General features: G+C 40.0%; 1 long non-coding RNA gene across 1 annotated transcript in view; it reads left to right on the forward strand.

Moving 5' to 3' along the window:
- Nucleotides 1-6,158, forward strand: part of LOC106915885 (uncharacterized) — a 9,743-nt gene extending 3,585 nt beyond the window's left edge. Inside the window, exon 2 of the long non-coding RNA XR_001417879.2 lies at nt 5,054-6,158. This is a non-coding gene — a long non-coding RNA (uncharacterized LOC106915885). The remainder of the gene's footprint in view (nt 1-5,053) is intronic.
- The last annotated feature ends 699 nt before the right edge of the window (nt 6,159-6,857 follow it).

Genomic DNA, 6,857 nt, shown 5'->3' on the forward strand with positions numbered 1-6,857 from the left:
TTCCCAGCGTCGATGGAGGATGCAGATCTGCACGCAGCACTGCCACAACTAAACCCAAATCTTCAGGATCCTGCACCTAACAACTCCCGTTTTCCGTCTCTTTCCCCCTCCACACTCTCTTTTTCTCCTGATTCAGGGCTGGGCTGCTGCAATCTCTTCCAGTCCCCCCTATAATTTTTACCCACACCTCATTTGCTCGCCTCTCGCCCCTCCTCACTCTAGCCTGCCTCCGTCTCTACTCGTCTGCAGACGAGGGAGAGAGCAGGCACTGGAAAGTCTGTGTGTTCGGTCTGTGCAGGACAGAGCGAGATAACGAGCAGAGCTGCATGAAAGTGAATGAAATATGAAGGTTTGCATGTGCTGCAACATCAAGACCCAAACAAACAAGGTTCAGCCACTCGTTTCATGGCATTTAGGAAATTCGGACTCCGCTTGTGTTTTTTATAGATGTCTTGAAAGGGGGAAAAAAGATGATTGCTCTTCTTCAAGCAGTAAAGATGCAGGTGGAGAGCTTGAGACTGCTTCTGCATTCAGATGAGGCTTTGCACTGACAAAGAAAGAGCAAAATGGGGGAAAATAGAAAAGAAAAAACAAGTGAATAACAGGTGTGACAGGATAAATTGAAAAATGTGGAGGAGAGAGAATGCAAATGAGTGAGTGGGAGAGCAGTGGCGAAGCGGAGATGAAGTGAAACAATGGTTCCCTGCAGTAATCAAAATGACCTGCTGAAGGCGGGGGTAAAACACATGGAGATATTCCAGTCTGAATTACTGCCTGGGAGATTCTTATGAGTTAAAAGTCTCCTTCATTTGCTGTGCAGTTCCACATCCAGTGATTTCCCACTCAAGGCTTTTTGCTGCAGAGGCTTTTGCCAAATGCCACCAGGCTGGAGAAGGAAGCCAGTCCATAAGGGAGAGATGAGAATTTCGTTAAAGATGCTCTCTCTGCAACCTTAGAGAGTCATTTATCAGCTTGCCCCAAATAAAGAGCCACATATCCTTGTGTGTCTTTTTCTGCTTTTTGTGTTTTTCTTTTTCCCTCTCGCTCTCAGACACACATCCAATCCCCCACCCCTTGTGGGATATTGTCCATGATCCAGGCTGAAACAGGATTTCATGGTGGCTGTGTGTGGCTCAACAGGCTTACAAGTATTCCTGCCACAACCCTGTTTTTGTCACTTAAAGCCGGCCAAATTACATTGCATGGTGATCAGAAATAAAAACAATGTCAATATTGGTGTTTACAGATCTATAAGCATTGACAATTCTGCTCTAAATGTGTGTACAGATGTACAATAAAACCAATCAATTTATTGTCTCTACCCACTTATCCTTGCAAGGTCACAAAGGGTCTGGTGCCTGTCTCTGGCCCATTGGATGCCTCTGGTGGCCAATGGGCAAGAGACAGAGTAGACCCTGGGCGGGTCGCCTGTACAAACAGCCATGCATGCACACACTCATACCAAAGAGCAGTTTGGAGGGACAGATTAACCTAAAAGTCATGTTTTTGCACTGTGAAAGGTAGCAACATCAAACCCTTACATGCACAGGAAGAAACATGTAAACTCCAGACAAAGAGCAAAGACTTGGAATCGAACCTGCAACCTTCTTGCTGCATTGCAACAGTGCTAACCAGCGACATTAATAAATATAAACATTACCACAACTTGCAACTATTAATGCAAATTCTGACAAATTTTGCATGAAATTGGAATTTTCACCAATCATTTGAACTTTTCCATAAATCCGACCAATCACCAAACATTTTCTGTATTTCCTTCTTTTTTGACCAATCATTTTAGCCCCTTTCTAATTTAACTTGCTGTTTCACAACTTAATCTCATTAACAAGGACACTAATGTTACATATTTTGCTTTTAAACATTTTTGTAAAACCACGTAATGGTGAAAATAGACATGAAAAACTTTACAATTCTTTAAAAGTGGTGCCGCAAAATCAGTAACTAGATTACAACAATCACAGAAAAACATTGCAACATCCTGGACGGACTGACTAATAATAATACCAACCAGCCATCTTGGTTGGTTGGCATTATTATTAGTTGGTATTATCTTGGTACCAACCAAGATGGCCACAATTCTGAAAGCACCATAATTTTACGATTAACTCACACATGCACAGATATTGTGTCTGTCAGCTTTACTTAGTAACGCCCAAAAGGCCACAGGATTGTGGCATCATGTTTTAAAATATCAATCGTATGAAGCGCTTCACGTCTGAGCAGGTGGGTCCAACCTGTGCAAAACGTTTCAGGAAGTTTCCTACTTAAATGTCACGGTTTGTTATTCATTACTTCCTCGTTACCCTCACCTGAAGAGAGGTCAAGTAACCTGGAGTTCAGTGCCCTTTAATTTCTGAGCTGAGCTTCACCTTTGTTCCAGTGTTGTTCAACCCTATTGACCTCTTAACTTTTCATGAATAGAAAGCAAGAATGCAGAGGGAGAGCTGAGACATTTAAGAATCTCTCCATTTTCAGAAAGACGGGGAAGAATTTAGCTATTTTGTTTTCTTTGTAAAATAAAAGCTGGATGGATGAAACTAATGGAACAATGAAGGAAGTGCGGAAATGCAATCATTCTTTCCGTACTATGTTTCAATTTTCCTTAACCAGGCCTGGAAAATTATCAAAGGTGATCTATTATGCTTCCCTGAATTGGATAAATCTGTGGGCTATACAAAACATGTTCATCACATTTTTTTTTTCACAAAATCTTCCTGAGATAGGGAGATTTTAGTCTGATCAGTTCTGCTTATTTTTACCTCCTTCCAGTATGAGTCGTTCAGCGACTCTTGTCATTTTAAATCCAAATAAGCTTCTGGTGGCCACAACATTTACACTATACATGAAAATGGCTGCAAACAGATGCACAAATATACATATTTGAAAAGCATTAGTAGAGTCTCCTGCACAACCAACAAGAATGGAGCAAGTGGTTTCTGGATGGTAAGTCAACAGTGAAATTCTTCTTTTTTCCATTTGTTTTTCATGTCTATTTTTGACATTACATGGTTTTACAAAAAGGTTTTAAACAAGCTTGCCATTGTACAGCTCATACAGTGATAAAACCAGCTGACCAATTGTGCTGGTTCTCTTTTACAACTCAGAGAAATTTATGAAATGGCTCTTTTTCCAGACACAAAACATTAACTTTAAAAAAAGATCTGAGTGTTTTTTTTTTTGAAAGCTTGAGCTGTTTTTAGAAAAAGTTCAAACCCAAAAAAATACGAAAAGTACATTTTGCACAATAGGTTCCCTTTAATTCGAGTTACATGCTTTGCCAGGCAACTTAGGAGCGTTTGTTTGAGACAGTTTCCAGGGGAGTGAGAGAAATAAACGATGCAAGGAGTTTGGAGAGCAGCAGGAACGGAGGGATTTGAGCAGGGGCTAATAGTAGGAAGTGAGGTAAAAAGCCTTGTAGCCCGGTCTAACAGTTTCCACCTCCATCCAGAGGATTTTCTCTCCTCCAGAGGGAAGCAGGGCCTCATCGCAGCAGCAGGTGGAGTACAGGAAGAATTTTAACAGAGTCCTCATAATTTATTTACTGCTGTGAGCAGAAGACTGCTAGTACATAACATGCTGCAGGAAAAACCATATTTTATATTGTTTTGCATGCTTATGTGCGCGCACACACACACACACACACACATAATGGAGGTGTTTATAGGAGAACAAGCTTGTTTGAGTGTGTCCTCTTTGACAAAGTCAGGCTGGTGATTGACAGGTCATTTAAAATGACCTTTTACAGAAGGTTCATTCACATTCTGGAGAAGTCACCTTGTGTGTGTGAAAGCTATCAAACAGAGGAAACGAGGAGAAGGACTGAGATGACATGAGACAGCAGAGGAACAGATGTGAAGGCATGATGGAAAGGAAGGCCAACATGTTTGATGAAAGATGACAGGAAACCTTACGTTGCGTTTTTGTTGTGTTGTTTCAAGGCAGCTCTGTGGTCCATTATTTAGATTCATTACTGATTTGCTAATCACAATATTACTGCATTCATAAAATGATTATTCCTAGGACCTAGGATGATTTGTTCAAGGTTTAGTTTATTATATTTAGCAATTGTAGTGATATGCAAAGGTTCTGGCATTTACTGAGATCTTAACTGTGAATTATTTATAAAGGAATAAAAGTACTCGGATTCTTTATGGTGCGTTCACACCAAGCGCGTTTTGAGCGTCAGGTGCCTCTGGTTTACATTCAAAGTCTACGCGTCAAGAGCATCCAACATGTCCAACGGAAAACAGCGGGTAGAGGTGACGCGCCCTCGAGGCGCCTCCACTTAGACTTGAATGTAAATCAAACACGCGAAACACCAGATATACAGCAAAATGCCAAGCATCTGCATTCAAAGTGAACACGCATCGAACTCGAAGCGTCATACGTGCTTGGTGTGAATGCAACATTACTGCTACAGCCAACGGGGAGAGATTTATTTACATCTGCAAATAAGTTCAACAAAAACAACACATCTTCTACAAAATATCCAAAATCACTCAGCTTTTGCTGGACACATCACTTTTTATAGGATTTCATCTCTATTGGTGTGTATTTGAAAGTTTAGACCAATGGCATCGCTTTCCTTCATTTGCGCAGTCATCCTGGCACAATTCATACTGTGTGTTTATTACATATTACAGGAATCGAAAACATCTGGCTACATCTCAAGAAGGTCGACTGACAGTCAAGTTGTTTCCTTATCTGACCAAACAGAAACTCCCTTCTGACTCCTTTGACTCCAGCCGGCTCTCTTTAAGCACTCAAGCATTGTTTCCCCGCCAAAGTAACCTGGATCTGTGCCATAACTTTTTCCTTGCACAACAGTATTACATAAACATTTCTCTCTGACATTATCAATATGTAACATTTGGTTATCGGCTAGAAAAAGGGCTACAACTTTTGTCTATTGTTATCCTGGCATATCTCTAGTTAAGTTGTGATACACTAAGATGCAGAAGAACAGACTGAGCACTTCTTTTTGTTCAATATTTTAAACATTTCTGCTGTCTTTCATCGTTTTCTTCCATAGAAAGTACCATCTCTGTCTGTCGTCAGCTTCCAGCCAGTCGCAGCAGATGGTCGCTCATCCATAAATCTGGCTCTTCTGGAGGTTTTTTCCTGGAGAAAGAAACGTTTCCCTCCGCTTTGCTCTCCCGTGGTGAGAGACTCCTTCACCATTCCTTGTGTTGTTTTATAACTGAACAGAATTTAACTTTGTTTTGAAGAGAACTAGATTGCACACATCTTTAAATTAGGTTTGAGGGATGTGCTGGTAATATTTAGATGCAGGATAATAAACCTGGAGCCTAATCTAGTGCTATATTACTCTTTATGTAAAACGTCTTGGACCACTTCGTGGCTCATCTGCAACATTTCCAGTTTTCTGAAACTTACAAATAAGTTTTGCCACGGTGTTGTGTGTGATGCTTATTCCATGTTTTCTGTTAAAAGTTTCATGCTTCAACTGTTTCAACTGCTTCCTGATCCAGCCATCAGTATAATTTCAATTCTTTGCTTTTCTGTTGCCGTTCTGTAACTCTTGCATTTTATTAGGATCTGCTCCGTGTTTTCTGTGTAAGTATTAAATGTTTTAGCATATATTTTAGACAAATGTAATCATATACAGTGTTTTGATAGGTTTTGTATATGCTTTTATCTGTTATCATTATTAATGTTTTGTATTTTCGCTGTTTAATTTTACAACCATTAACTGCTGCTATGCTAACTGTTGCTAACAGCTCATTGAGAGCTAATGCTTTGTAGTTTAAGGGCTACTTATTATATTTTATTTAATATATAGTGGTGGAAGCTGCTGGATTGATGTTAACCATCACCTGGATTCCCTCTTTTGTTGGGTCTGTTTTAATTTTGATCCGTTATGTTTCAGTTATTATTATTAATTATGTAAATGTTAAATACTACTATACAATCACAATCTGCTGCTGCTTTTTGTCTTTCTGTCTGTAAATGTGAGGCAGAAGCTGCTGGACTGATTTTAACCACCAGCTTGATTTCCTCTTTTGTTAGAATAAATACAAAGAACTTGGAGCTGAGATGAACTGATGAAACCTTAAAACTTAATTTTCATGTGTAGCACACCTGCAATAAATAACACAAAGTAAATAGAAACAGAAGCCTTTCATCATGATTGTGTTGCCTGAAATTCATGTGTTTATATATACATGGTGACTAAATCAAGATTATTAATGAATATATGTGACAAACTGAGGAGTGTAGCTGCTGTCGAGCAATAATAGGAAGTGTGTTTTTCTGTTTATGAAAGTGATGAGCGTGAAGCAGACACACTTAAGAGATGTTGAGCAGAATTGAGTCTGCCAGTCACAAACAGGAGGACAATCTTGTGGGGCATGTAAGCCCTCTCAAACAAATTAATGGCTTTTCATGGTGATCAGTGCGACGGTAGCTGATTCCCTGATGCCAGCCCATCAAATCCTCACTCATCCATGCTATTCCCAGTTCTCCAAGGCGCTTTTCTGCTCTGTCTCTTCAGACAAAGGAGGAGACGTAAATGTGGAGGTGAGACTGAGGAGGGAAGGAATTAAAACAATGTCTTTCTGTTGCTGCCACTTTAAAAATGCATTGAATCTTTTCCTCAGAAGGATCCAGCAGCTTGAATATATATCTGCCATGAAACAGAAGGAACAAAATGTAATTGGAAAGCAGGAAGTGGATTGAGAGAAAGTTTGGCACAGGCACAGAGGATATGAAGTAGCCTTAATTAATTCAGCTTAAGAGTCTGTGATGCTTGAATGACTTCCTGTTCCAGCTGCTGCGTCTGCCTGGATCACAGATGAACTCACATTTAATAACAG

The sequence above is a fragment of the Poecilia mexicana genome, unplaced genomic scaffold (assembly GCF_051168715.1).
Source record: "Poecilia mexicana isolate PSO_F unplaced genomic scaffold, ASM5116871v1 scaffold_7, whole genome shotgun sequence".
Lineage (NCBI taxonomy): Eukaryota > Metazoa > Chordata > Actinopteri > Cyprinodontiformes > Poeciliidae > Poecilia > Poecilia mexicana.